Here is a 15,339-nt window from a genome sequence, read left to right as displayed (position 1 = left end):
AAAACAAGAACAAGTAATTCTAAAATGTGTATGGAACCACAAAAGATCCTAAGTAGCCAAAGCATTCTTGAGAAAGAAAAACAAAGCTGGAGGTACCATGCTCCTAGATTTTAAACTATACTACAAAGGTATAGTAATCAGGACAGTAGGGTATTTGCTAACAAAACAGACACATAGATCAATGGAACAGAATTGAGAGGTCGAGAAATAAACGCACACATATACAAACAATCAGTTTATAACAAAGTGAAGAATATGCAATGGAGGAAGGACAGTCTCTTTTACAAATGGTACTGGGAAAATCGGATAGCCACATGCAAAAGAATGAAACTAGACCACTATCTCATTTCATAAACAAAATCTAACTCCTAGGTATATGCCCCAAAAAACTGAAAACAAGAACCCAAATACCAGCTCACTAATGTTCACAGTAACACTATATGCAATAGTGAAAGGAGGGAACAACTCAAGGGTCCATCATCAGATAAATGGATAAACAAAATGTGGGGGGTGTATATGTGTGTGTATTTCGGCCATAAAAAGGAACAAACAGGAACTTTAGATACACAGAGTGACAGAGATGTGTGTGCACAGAGAGAGAACCATGTGAGGACACAGCAAGAAAAGACAGCCATCTGCAAGCCATGGAGTGAGGTACTAGATGAAAACAAACCTGCAGACACCTTGATCTTGGCCTTCTAGCATCCAGAACTATGAGAAAATAAATTTCTTTTGTTTAAATCACCCAGACTGTGGCATTTTTTGGCAGCCATAGCAAACTAATACAATTGCCTAACCCAGCTAGAATACTGAATCCACTAAATTAAGACAGGACGTAGGTAAATGAGGCATCTATGCTGTATTCCTGGCTTTTATCATCATCGACTTGCTTCTCTGACTCTAGAGTTGTTTTTCTTAAACTGTCCTCCACATAGTGGTCAGAATAAGCTATTAAAATTAAAATCAAATTATGCCAACCACTGCTTAATATCTTCCAAAATTTCTTCCTTAATTTCTAGAGAATAAAGCCCAAATTTCTTCATATGGCATACTAGGTCCTCCAATTATGCTGACCTTTAATATTTCTTCAGCCATTAAACTATTCCGTGCCTCACACTTTATGCTCCAGCAACATCAGAACAGTTGGTAGCTCCTTGAGGTTTCCACGAAATTTCTTATCTTTGTACCTCTGAAAACTGTTCTGTGCCTGTATATACTTGGCTAATTTGGCAAATCTCTACTCTTCTTTTAAAAATTATCTCAGGGATCACCTGTACATACTATGTTTTGAACATACCTTTTTTTCTTTCTAAGATAGAAAAACTGAAAAAATGCAAAAAATAGCATAGTAAATGCCAGTATACCCAACACTCGGAATAACACACCTTCAGACTTTTATTCTGCCATCTTTGCTTCAAATATTTTCATGCTTTAAACTTTTTTACTGTGGAAATCTTAAAACTACAAAAGTAGATAGGAGAGTACAATGAACCCCACGATATCCTTGAGATATCCTTTCATTCGTAAACACTTCGATATGTGTCTTTAAATGATAAGGACTTTTTAAAAGAAAATGAACAGATATACCTCCTAAATTATTCATAATAAATAAAAATTTTACAACATTATCAAGTATTTTGTTTAAATTTCTCCCATTCTCTCATAAATTATTTGCATTTAGCTTGCTCATGTCAGGTGCTTCATATTAAACATGAATAAAATAATAAAATAAATAGAACATTGAAGTTGTGGTTTAAATTTCCTTTTTCACTCTTCCTGATCACATTCCCCTCTTCTTTCCTTCCTTAGAGGCAGCTAATATCATTAATTAGCTACATGTCTTTCTAATCCAAAGTAGACTCCTGTATACATCTGTGAAAACTAATAGTTTGGTCTTGGATGTTTTCAGAAATATGCACAAGTGCTATTACAATATTTGTTCTCTTGTGATTTTTAAAATGATTATTACATTGAAACTTCTATACTTTTTCTGTTTTACAACTTTATTTGTAGTTTTCTTTTTTATTCTTGGTCAGTACTGCTACACGTTTCATTATTGTGTAAGTTTCAAAAGAACTGCCTTTAGGTTTTGCTGTTCTCTATTTTTTTGTTTTATATTTCAGTTATTTGTTTCAAATCTTATTATCATATTTTATTGTACCTACAATGCTGTGAAGTGTAAAAACACCATCATTTTGTGTGCCCGTAAGAAAGACAGTGCCAATTAAATCATGATGTAAAATTTATTTTGGAATATGTGTTCTAATTTCAGAGATCTTAAAATATGCAAAAATGGATACCTTGGAGTTGATGACATACAGAATATCGTTCCACCTTTTTTGTTTGGGTTTACTTTTTCCCCTTAGATTCCTTTAATTTACTGAGACTTGTCTTATGACCAATATGGTCTATCTTGGTAAATGTTCCATGTGTGCTTGAACGAATATGTATTCTGCCATTGTTGGATGGAGTATACTATATATATCAATTAAATCAAGGTGGTTGATATACCAGGTTACATTTTTGAGGTTATGTTTTTAGATGTACATACATTTAAGAGTTGTTACTTTATTGATGGAATGTCACTTTTATCATGTATATTGTTCTCCTTATCTTTACAGTTTTTGCCTTATATTTTATCTCATATTAACATTGTTCTATCACCTTTCGTTTGTTTAGTATATATTAGGTATATCTTTTGCCATTTCTTTATTTTCAACCATTTTATATAATTTTGCTTAAGTGTGTCTCTTATATGCAGCATATAAGTAGATTAATTTTTTTTTCTTTTTTTTTTCGTCAGTCTCTAATCTTCTGAGGCATAACAAACAAGTTCTTACATGGAGAACAAATTCTTACATAGTGAATAAGTTCTTACATGGTGAACAGTACAAGGGCAGCCATCACAGAAACCTTCAGTTTTGCTCATGCATTATGAACTATAAACAGTCAGTTCAAATATGAATACTCATTTGATTTTTATATAAGTAGATTAATTTTTAAAACTAGTATCTGAAAGTTTAACATGTTTACATTTACTTGAACTGTTGATGTATTTGGAATTATTTCACTCATGTTACTTTGTGTTTTCTCTCAATCATGCTTTTTCTCTCCTTTTTTCTTTTTTATACCTTCCCCTGATCTGATCAAATTTTTATAACTCCCTTTTCTTTTCTGGGCTGCTGAAAAAGTTAGACCTTCTATATCCATTCTTTCAACATGCCCGTCAAATTTTAACTTTCATGTTTAAATATTCGAAGTCTATAGGTCCTCAATCTCTTTCTCTATAACAATACAGTGATCTTAGAATGCTTTGCTTCTCATTTTTCTACTAATCTTATTTTAAACAGTGTTTTACTTTTATTTTGTTTCCAATCCCATGAAGTTATCACCACAGTTATTTTTACTGTGTTTATATTTACCAATATTTTAGCAACTTCTTTGCTCTCTTTCTCTTCTTGTATTCTTCTAGTTCCTTTTGTTTTCATTTTCCTTCTTTCAGAATTCTTTAGTAATTCATTCACTGAGACTGAGAAGTACTCAGAGACTCTGAGTATCTATAAATATATTTCATAGTTATTTTTATGGTTTGTTTAGTCAGACACAGAATTCTATGTTGGAAAATACTTTCTTTCAACACTTTGAAGAGATCATTTCATTATCTAAGTCATCTATTATTAGCTCATAAGAACTATTTCAGTCTAATTATGTTTCTTTTCTATATAAATATGCACTTTACTCTGGTAGTTTTTAAACATTTACTTTCTTTGGTGCTCTGCAGGTTCAATATTATATGTCTGAGTACATATTTATTTAATGTTTCTTTTCAAGAGTCACTCTGATCCATCAATCTAATGATTCATATATATCTTTATTTTTGAAAATGTACCTCTTCAAATATTGCTTCTTCCTGATTCTCTCTATTCTGTCCTCCTGGAACATATATTAGACATGAATTGGACCTTCTGACCCTATCCACCACGTCTCTTAACTTCTCTTTTACCTTTCTAATCTTTTTCTAATTTCTGGTGTGATTTTATGTGTACCTATAATACAAATGCACTAACTATCTCTTGATTTGTATTTGCTCACTCTTTATCCCATCATATATATGTATTTATCTACCTTTTTTAAATACCTAGGTTCTTTTTCATGTTGATCTCTTCTTTGGTTATGCCTTCTATTCATTTCTTTAATGTTTTTAAAACAAACTTGTTTTAAAGCCTCTTTCTGAGTCGTCTAGTATTTCCAGTTCCTGGTATATAAACTTTCCCACATATTATATCTCATCACATTGCCTCTAAGCAATTCAGTTCCTTGGGAAGTTTCTAATATTTTAAACATGAATTCATTTTCAGTAGATATTTTCTTTGGGAGTCCAAAACACCCTGGATTATAAAAAACCTGTCCTTAAGGCAGTTTCATAATTACTTTTGCAAAATTGGGAGTGATAGAAAGTAACATTCTGGGAAAAAGATGGTGGTGTAAGGAGCAAGGCAGAAACCTCCTCCCAAAATCACTTAAAACACGAAAATACAGCAAAAACAACTAATCCTGAAAACAACCTGAAGACTGAAGAACAGACTGCCTACATCTGGGAAGAAGAGAAGTCTTCATAGAAAAGGGTAAAGTGGCAAAGCCATGAGCAGGTGGGACCCAAGCCTACCCCACATCCCACCTCACAGGTGGGAGGAAGAGGAGCAGAGCAGGGAGGGAGCAGAAGCCCAGGACCACTGAACACCCAGCCCTGGAAATCTGCTCTGGCTCTGGGAGCATTACATGGTGCTCTTGAGTTCAGCAGCACAGGAAAGCAAAGGCGGGGAAAATACATGGAGAGACTGAGATTTCAGCTGCTTGTGCAGAACATGTATGGTATACTGGCCCCCCTGGGACCAAAGAAAAGCAGGCATTTTGAAGGATTTCCCAGCAGCAAGAGGGGCACTTGAAGGTGAAAGATTACACAGATCTCTTTGCTCAGGAGAAACGGAAGTGGGGGACACCTTCCCAGCCTGTTCATCTGAGCAGGATGAGTATTTTTAGGAGTTTAAGATGCTCCATCCCCCTGGCTGGCAATGCAGCCCAGAGACTCCCCACTGTGGTGTACAGACTACTGCTTCTTCCTCCTGGCAGGCACAGGTTCTGCTTGCCTGCCACTACTGCTACTGCGGCGGGCTGGCTGGAGGGTGGCTCCACCCATGGCAGCTCCAGGGGTGCAGCACCCAGGCTCCTCCCTGCATACGTGGCCCATTTGACCTGGTAGTAGAGGCAGCCATTACAGCTGGGAAGGCAGGGAACCCTCCCAGATGAGCTCTTTCCTCCCAGCAATTGCTCGTCCTGCTGTCTAGCAGCCTCTCCCACTGTAGCAGGCTAGAAGGAGGGAAGCCCTGCCCGCAGAACCTCCAGAGGCGCAGCTCTGAGCATTCTCCCTGCTTGCATGATCCGCTGACAGCGCACACAGTCCACCTCAAATCAGATCACTACAAAAGTGTAGAAAGATGACAGACCCACTGCACACCAAAAGCTGGGGCTCCCACACAGGAAACTGAGCACTAGAGGGCACTTACTACACAAAGGTACTATTCCATGGGAAACACTAAAAAAAAAAAAGAAGAGGCAGAGGAATTTGGTTGAAAAGTACAAGAAAAACCACCAGAAAGAGGGCTTAGTGAAACTGAAATCACCAATCTTCTTGATAAAGATTTCAAAATAAAAGTCATAAACATGCTCACAGATTTACAGAAAAGTATTTAAGATCTCAGAGAGGACTTCAACAAAGAGATAGGAAACCTGAAAAAGAGCCATTTAGAGCTGAAGAATACAGTATCTGTAATGAAACATACAATGGAGAGATTTAAAAGTAGATTAGATGATGTAGAGAAGACAATAAATGAAACAGAAATTAGAGAACAGTGAAACAAAAAAGTTGAGGCACAGAGAGAATAAAGGATTGGTAGGAACCAAAGAATAGTAAGAGAGCTGTACAGCCAATCCAAACAGAGCAATATTTGCTTTATAGGGGTACCAGAGGACAAGGACAAAGGAATTGAAAGTCTCTTTGAGGAAATAATTGTGGAAAACCTCCCCAATCTGGGGAAGGAAATAGACACTCAGGTCATGGAAGCACAGAGTTATCCTAACACAAAGGAACACTACAAAGACAACACCAAGACATATAATAATTAAAATGGCAAAGTTTCAGGACAAAGAGACAATACTGACAGCAGCCAGAGAGGAAAAAAAGATCACTTATAAAGGAAAGCCCATCAGACTATCAGCACACTACTCAGCAAAAACCTAACAGACCAGAAGGCAAGTGGCATGATATAGTTAATGTAATAAAACAGTAGGACCTCCAAACGAGAATGCTCTACCTACCAAGATTATCATTTAAATTTAAAGCATGGATTAAAAAACATCAATTTCCATGTAAGAAAAAGTTGAGGGAATTCACCAACACATAACCTCCCCTGCAAGATCTCTTAAGGGACTGCTCTAGATGGAAATGCTCCTAAGGGTAAATAGCTGTCACCAGAGAAACTGACACACAGTAAAATTAGCAGACCAATCAATTACCAGGAAAATACGAAATCAAATCAACTACTCACAAAGTAAGTCAAGGGATACAGAAGATATTAGTATAAATTCCTTAGCTCAGCACCTACACCATTTCAGTCATCTGAAATGTTTCTGAAACTATGACCGCACCTCCACGCCGCACAGTCCTGGAACTCCAATTTCTCTCAAGTAATTTTTTCCCTATCCGCCACCCAAAGGATAAAGAAAACTCCCTGATTCTTCCCCATGGTGATGGGCATAATTTCCTTGGCCCTTCATAACCTTTCAACTTTTATATTAGTTCTTCTCACATGCAGTAGGCCTGTGGTCTAATCTTCCCTTTCCATGTGGTTGTTACATTTCATTCTATAATCATTTAGGTCTGTATCTAGTCTAGTTCTGAAATGCTCATGAGGAGTTTTAGTAGTTCCTACTCACTAATAAATTTAAGTTCTTTTGTTTCTGGCAACAAGGGAGTTCTCATTCTTGTTTTGAGCTTGGTTATATGTTTATAGATTTCCCCTTTATTTTCTATATATATATTTTTTTGTGGGGTACAGTCTCCAGATTCTTTTGTGTGTTCTTAATCTGCCAGAACGAGTACACATCAACCCTAAAGAATAACTCAAAAAGCCAGAAGGCCATACAGTGTAGGGAGAAATCCAGTCCATAGGCATGACCCCGGGTAAGATCTGATTTAAACCAAATTACTCTAAAGATACCCTGCCAGAACTAAATTGTGTTATGAAATTACTTCAGAAATTAAACCAGTAAATTAAAAACAGTAAACCCAATAGTAGTAAACAAAGGAACTATAAGTAGCTTTTAAGTTTTACCTATGTTTATTGTCAAAAACTCCCTACTCAATTATTCTTGATAATTAAAAACATTATATTTGGAAGGATGTACTATCAAAGAAACAAGTTTGTAAGTATTAGTTTACTTGTATTTACTTTCACTTTTGTGATGATGACAAATGTTTCTAAAGTTGGGACCAGTACTTTTGACAAGGACCTAAGATAATATAAATGAAAACCAAAAGCAAAAGTAACTAACTATACATCTGTTTAAAGTATTTATATTATGCTAGCAGCAGGCACAACACAAAAATATACAATAAACTCAAACAGTAATCTAGATATAATAGTTTCCCATAAAGATCTCATAAACAATCATTATCATTAAAACAACATACATTGGTAGGGCCCTGGCATGCTTGGTTTGTTTCCTTTTGCTCCTGCAGAAGTTTCTGGCTGAGGTACAGGAACTCTACAAAAGATGAAAAAAGGATAACCAATAGTTATAAAAAGAGACTTGAATGGAAAAATATTAATTAGTTCAATTGCAAATTTATTCTAATTCAATAAATTTAGGGAATATGAAGCTTTAGTTTCTTACAGTAATACACTAGAAGTTTAAGAAAAATACATTCAAATTATGAACAATTATTGTATATGACATTAATTTAAACACTGCAATAGATTTATGTGTTCTTTGAAAGAGTATTCCACAAAAAGAAATGTTCAACTTTATTAAATATCAACTAAAGATGGATATATATATTCCATTCTCTCTTTTTATACTGACTATATTCCCCATATTCTACAGATTCTATGACAAGAATTTAAAAATTAGGTCAGTGGCTTATTTTCATGTTTGTCTTGTTCAAATATTCTGGAAAACCACCTGCCCTAACTCCAACCACATTTCAGAGTTTTCTATAAGGCTCATGCTGCTTCAAACCCTCACATTTTTCTTTCTTCCTGGAACAACAAAATGTCCCTTTAGCTTTGCCTGATTAACTCTTTTTCCTCATTCAAAATATGGCTGAGGTGTTATTTCCTAGAAGGTGCGATCACTGAACTCTAGTCAAGGCTCACTGTTCCATATACATTCTGTCAAAGCACCATGAGTAAACCTTTACTGTAGCATTCATCACAGTGCATTGAAATTACAGGTTCATCAGTTTGTCTCTCCTACTGTAGAATCCATCATTAAGAATCAACCTTATCAAGGATAGAAAGTTAGCATAAGCGTAGCCATCTTAAAAAGCTTAGACACTATTCTCTAACCTAGAAAGAAGAAAATAGGAAAATATTAGAACCTTGAAAAACAAGTTAGTCAGCCAGTGTTGATTGCAGTGACCTTTAGTTAGCTAACCTCAATCAGTTAATCATACATACCAAGCTTATCTTACTAAGAACCACCCTAACATTCCAAGGGTGATCTTATCTCGCCAGACCCCCAGGATGTGGCGTCAGCCGAAATGTATGTGTTTTTGGAAAAACAATGTGATGTGCTTGTAGAAAAATACTGCCCTTTTTGAAAATGCTATAAAAACCTCTGACTTTAAGTGCTCGGGGTCCTTGTTGAAACCCGCTGTGTCGGGCAGACACTTGGACCCCAGCTAGCTGGAACAACAATAAACCTCTTGCTTGTTGCATCGATCTGCCGTGGCCTTCGTTCGTCTCCTCACTGGGGGAGAAGCGCAGACCGGAATAAAGCCGTTGAGTTTTACACTACCAGATTCTTTTATAAGCCCTGCTATCAGCTCTACAAAAGCATAGACTTTATTTTAATGTCTCCACATAATATGTGCTCAATAACTGTTTACTGAGCTGAAATGAATGCAGTAAAAGGGAAGCGTCTTATTTTGAGGCTGAGGAGAAGCCTGCATTTTTAAGGAAAGGTATCTATCCTATGGGCTCTTAGCATACTTCTGTGATGAGTTTTTTCTACTGTATTTCCAGAACTAAAAGCATAGCATAAAGTAAAACAGAAATGTCATGTTGTAGAGTGCCACATAATATCGTTCAACTTAATTTATCAATGGATTTGTCTCATAATAGTATTCTTCATTTTACTACTGAGTTATTAATGAACTAGAAAGTAGTAGCCTTCATGAAGGAAGAACGCATCTAATTACTCAACTCTAGCAAGTAAAATTTTATAGTTGTAAGTCTAACTTGTTTCAGTTGTTGAAAACATGGGATTTCTAGAAATTAGTAAACTGAAAACATCAAGGGGGAGAATCTAAATAACTAAAAAATAAATTATATGTATTTAAAGATCCTTAAACAGCATGTATATACTTTTTAATACACGTCATTATAAAGTGATGTTTTTATCTGAAATAAAGACGTCCAAATTTTATCAGCATCATGATATTGAACAGAAGTTTCATGAAGTGGAGATTTTTAGGGAAATAGGGAATCATGCATTTGTTTGACTTAAATGTCTTACAGGCGAGAGGCTAAATGACAAAAGTGCAGGTATATGTTGTCTGTGGGTATCAACGGAGGAAATTTTTAAAAGACGCAAAGTGAAAATAAATATATAAGGATAACTAAGGAAAGAAAGGGAAAAGAGGACTAAAAGAAGAAAATATAAATAGGCATATGGTAGGTAGTGGAAAATATGAAAATTATGTCAGAGGCTATATGTTTTACTCCACCCTTGCCCTGTTCACCATCCTAATAACCTTAGATAAAAGTCATACAGAATTCTATACTATGCCATTTCCCCATCTATATAACAGGATTATAATTAATATTATTGTAGTCTTATAAAGTATCTCTCATGCAGAGAAATTAACTTAATTTGAATACACACATGTACGAATCCTATATTTTGTCCTGTCTGAATCTCAGATTCTTCTTCTATAAAATTGAGATAATTATCCTGTGCCTCCTTCACAGGAATGTTGACAATCAAATGAGGTAATGTAAGTAATCTTGCACTGTATATTGAAATACAGAATTAACTGAAGGAGTATTTTCAGTGCCTTCTGACTAAGAAAAGCAGAAGACGCTATACAAAAAGGACACAATTATTGCCAAATTAGACATAATTTATAAAGATGAAAAATGTTGAAGTCCTTTGTGGTCATTAATTCACATTAGCAAATGCTTTTCAGACAACAAACATTATTTAAAAACTTTTCCTATAGTGCCTTCTGTTTTTCTTAGGAGGAGATGGAGATGCTGAAAATGGTTTTTAAGGAGTCATTTTACTGTGCTCTAGTTCGCTTTCTCTCTTTATGGAGTAAATACGATCATAGAATAAAAGGAAGAGTTAATGTACCATTTACTAAATTTTATTTCTCAGTGATAAATTTTGAGTCAGTTGAAGGATTTCAACTACATTTTAATATCTAACAGAGTGCACCATGGTTCAGTATCTACCATTTGGATTAAAATGTTCATTGATACAAGTTCTGAAATGGTCATATTTATTACTATTGTATCAACAGAAGCAGACTACCAGGTGATCCTGACACTGGAGTTAGCAGGCCTGGATTTAAAAGAAGACTAATATGGTCAAGGAAAAGAGGCAAAGATGGACAAAACAAACAATCTCAGAAAAGAACATCTGAAAAAGAACCAAATGGGTTTTTTACAATTGAAAAGAACAGAATAGTTGAAATTAACAACTATCATACAATAAAGAATGTATCTGATCTTTGTTCCAGGCACAGAGCTTCAAAAACCCTTAGAGTTTTTTGAGTTACAGGAGTGTCTTTGTTGTGTTAATGAGGTGACTCATGGTGAGCCACTAGATAGCTTGAAGATAAGAACTGTTACAAGAAGGACCAGGCATATGATTCAATGGTTGGAACACTGGTCCATTCCCACCTCCATGAGGGGGATGGGCCTGAAGATCAAGTTCAATAACATGGCCAATGCCTTAACCAATCATGGTTTTTCAGATGTAAAAATAACAACCATGACCGGAGATACAAAAGTAGTTCAATATTAGAAAATCCATTAATGTAATTTATTTCATTCATTCCTTTATTCAATAAACACTTACTGAATGCCTACTATGTGCCCGACATTGTTGTGGATATAAAGGAAATGACCCATAGCAATGAAAAAAAATAAAACAGAGTCCTTGCTTTCATAGATCTTATGAACTTCTGGGAGGAAAAAACAACAGAATAATTTCAGAGTGTTATAAATTCTATGAAGGGCAATTGAATGGTGAAGCAGTAATAATAAAGGGAAGGGAATATATGTTTAAATAGCCCTTTTCTAATATGTTTTATATCTTAGAGTTAAAACCTAAGGATAAAAAGGAACATTCCACAGAGAGGAAAGAGAAGGAGGAGCAAAGCACCCAAGGCAGGAAAGAGCTTGGAGGTCTGAGGATCAAAAAGAGAGCTGGTTTTACTGAAACAAAGTGATGGGGATTCTGAAGACCAGGGGTTGGCAAACTATGGCCCATAAGCCAAATCTGGCCTACTGCCAGTTTTTCTAAGTTGTATTGTAATATAGCCAAACCCCTTTGCTTACATATTGTCTACGGCTGCTTTCACTCTGCAATAGTAAACCTGAATAGCTGCAACAGAGATCCTACGTCCAGCAAAGACAAAAATATTTACTATCAGGCATCTTTACAGAGCATGCTGATGGTTGTAATGCCGTCTGCACCCTTGTAGAAGGTCTGCGTCTCTTTCTAAGTGCAATGGAGAGTCACTGGAGAGATCGAGGCAGAAGAGTTTAAGGATGATCTACTTCCATTTTAAAAAGCTGGGCTTGACATGACAATACTGGTTACTTTTGGAGTAGGCTATTGGCCAGAGGAGGGCATGATGGAGCCTTTTGGTGTGCTTAAAATGTTCAATACCTTAATGCGTGTGTGTGTGTGTGTGTGTGTGTGTATATATATATATATATATACTAACCTGTATTTGTAAGAATTTCCTACTTTACTGTGTACACATTATACCTTAATAAGAAAGCTCTGAAAGCAAAAAAGCACACCATAAACAAAAGAGAAAAGGGACAGTGTGAGAGAAGAACTTGCAATACATACACAAAAACTTAACACCCATTAGCAAAGAAATCCTGGAAATTCATTAGAAAAAGTCAAAAAGACATAATTAAAAATAGTATGATATGGGGAAATGGGAATGTTAATTAGTACAACCTTTTCAGAACGTGATTTGTCAAATCCATTAGATTAAAAATTCAATACTCTATAATCCAGCAATTTCACTTCCAGCAATCCATCCATTCAACAGAAATACTTGGACATAATGAACAAATATGTATAAAACCTAATGATGTTCAACACTGGATCTAAATCTAAAAAACCAATAACTGCTATAATAACAAATTACTCATTCACATGGGCATGATTTTATATAATCACTGCCTCCACACTGCAGAAGAATAAATGTATGGATGTACAATAAAGATGCCTGGGATATTGGGAATACTAAATCATGCAATACAATACAATTATTTTTTTCAAAGTTATACAACAAACTGCTGACAATTTGGAGTTTTGAAAGTTGAAGGCATAGGGGGAGGTAAAAGGGGTTTTTCACTCCACCCCAACATTTTATTTAAAACTTTCAAACACACAGCAAACCTGAAAGAACACCAGTACACCACTTCTACTATACTTGGGTCTTACATTTTTAATACAATATACTGCTAAATGTGTAGCTTGGATTTTTTCCCACATGGATATTATTTTTTGTAATAACAATATGGTTTCAATAATGAATTCATATTGCTTTCATAGTCAGAAAAATTAAATATTTTTACAAATTATTTCCTCCTTAAATCTTCTTCTACACACTGATTTTTCATTTATACAACCAATTCTAAAAATAAAATGATCAACACTTAGAGTAGTATGGCCAGGCTGCCTTACTCCATGCTTGACACAAAAATCATTTCGTTATTTCAACCCTGAAATGCTAGTTATTTAAATTACCTTTGGCTACACATTTCTAAAACACTTTTCCTCCTTATAACTGGATATTACTTTAACTGCACATTTTGACCCAGTCATCTTTTCACTTTCAAGTTTGTTGCTGTTACACGTCATAGTAAGATTATGATCTAGCATTATGCCTATGATGGGGAAAAAAACCACCTGAAAAGCAGTAAATGTAGAAAATTATCATCTTTTTCCCTTCAGTACTTTCGCTTTCATTTTTTGCATTTTATTCCCTCCGCATTCCATATACATGCCAGTTGTTACTATCATTCCTCTTACTTCATCTCTAACACATAAAACACGTTTTAGAGTAATTGCCGGTGACGAGTTGGCATTTTCCGGTTAACTTCCTACTTCTGATACAGAAGAATTGAACTTCTCAGATCACTACTATCCGTACTAAGAAATAAGAAACAAAAACATGAGAATTCCAAGCCATCCCAAAGAAATCACACACTCAAAAAGGCACTAATTATATAAATGCTACACTCAAAGACACAATGGCATTTCATTAATGTAAACTATTAAAGAATAAATCAAGAAACATCCTTTTTGAATAAAGGTTTAAAACATGCAAAACCCACAAATATTTACAACTTTTATGCCTAATTCACATCTACGCACTCTCCAACCAACACCGAAAGTACTATTTCCACAAATTTAATGGCAATGAAACTACGACTAAATCCACTGTAGTCAAAAACATAATGAACACATGCGGAATACTGACTGCAAATAAGGATGTGTGCCAGATCAGATGTAAGCTGTTTCAGGCATAAAAGCCAGCCTCCGGCTGTGCAAATTTCATTAAGCGAGCGCCTCTCTGTTATTCAGGAAAATTTGTCTCCTACCACTTGTGGCTTGTAATACTTCAACAATACCAAAGCACCTCCTTTTCCTTTCCCATTAACGCCAGGCTCCTAAAAACTATTTTTTAACCCACCGTTGTTGCCTCTAATTCCTTACCATAACAACTGTGTTCCTCAGGTTTCTTGTTCCTTAGCCGGATATCTCCATACGGGTCTTCCTTATTCCACAGGGCCAAGTAATGACTCCTCCCGCCTCTTCAAGGCCTCTTTTGTATCTCCCCGTGCGCACTATTTCTAAAGGGAGTTTCTAAAGATATAGTGTCCAAGGTCTTCCCACAGTGGACGCTATCTATGCACAGGATCCCCTGGCTTGTTCTCTCGTTGTAAAGACACGACACTCTGGAAATTCTCGTTTCTATGCCAACTTTCAGAATATTTTTGTATACGAGATCATTGAGGCTGGGGACCAGGTAGCACTTCTCCTGGTACACCCCGTCGGAGATCGTCACTTCAAAGCAGTAAAGAGGCGGTTTCGGTATCCCGTCGCGTGGCTCATCCTCTAACAGGTACCTTTGGACAGCCAGCACAGCGACAGGCACCACCTCCGAAGGGGTGATCCACTGGAGAGGTGAGTCCGTTCTTTGCTCAAGAACATTTCGGATCCAGGACTTGGGCCCTTGGGCCACGGCCCTTCGGATCACCCCTCCCGGGACGCTAGCCCCACTTCTCTCACGGTTCGGCCGGTCTAGCCTAGCATGTGTGGGGCTGGCTTCAGGCCGGCCTAACTCACCAGACGTGATCGTCAGGCCACTGACTACCCTCTTCACTCCCCAAAGCTAATTTTCCCAGTTCAAAGCGAGAGAGTAAGAAACCGCGCGCTTGGGCGACAATCGCTACTCAGCCTGGTCGACTGAAAAGGCTCCTCCCCAGAAGGGGGCTGCACGTCGTTTCGGGAGTGCGCGTCCGCTCTCTAGCCCCGCCCCCAGATCGGTGCGCTTCCATCGCTCCGGAGCTGTTACTAGGCAGCCACGAGCGCGATTACGTAGCAGGTCCTCGGTTCTGGTGCCCGCGGGATTGCCACGGGAGGGGTAGCAGGAAAAGCAGTGGTCGCCCTGGTTCCCAAAGCGTAGCAAGAGGGAGGGGAAGGAGCGCTCGTGGCCCTTCTAGAAGGGAGGACGCCGAAAGGCAATGGAAAAGAGAAGGTGGACATAAGCGGGGTGCAAGTAGTCATAGCTCACGG

At 36.8% G+C, this 15,339-nt stretch overlaps 1 long non-coding RNA gene across 2 annotated transcripts in view; it reads right to left on the bottom strand.

The window, feature by feature from the left end:
* LOC130681917 (uncharacterized) overlaps nt 1-15,104 on the bottom strand; it is a 31,854-nt gene extending 16,750 nt beyond the window's left edge. Inside the window, exons 1-2 of one of the 2 annotated variants that reach the window (XR_008995198.1) lie at nt 14,257-15,104; nt 7,751-7,824 (exon numbers count right to left, since the gene is read on the bottom strand). This is a non-coding gene — a long non-coding RNA (uncharacterized LOC130681917). The remainder of the gene's footprint in view (nt 1-7,750; nt 7,825-14,256) is intronic. The other variant, XR_008995197.1, reaches the window with a different exon arrangement.
* Nucleotides 15,105-15,339: the final 235 nt, after the last annotated feature.

The sequence above is a fragment of the Manis pentadactyla genome, chromosome X (assembly GCF_030020395.1).
Source record: "Manis pentadactyla isolate mManPen7 chromosome X, mManPen7.hap1, whole genome shotgun sequence".
Lineage (NCBI taxonomy): Eukaryota > Metazoa > Chordata > Mammalia > Pholidota > Manidae > Manis > Manis pentadactyla.
The sequence above is the reverse complement of the archived record's forward strand: the minus strand, read 5'-3'. Positions and strand labels throughout refer to the sequence as shown.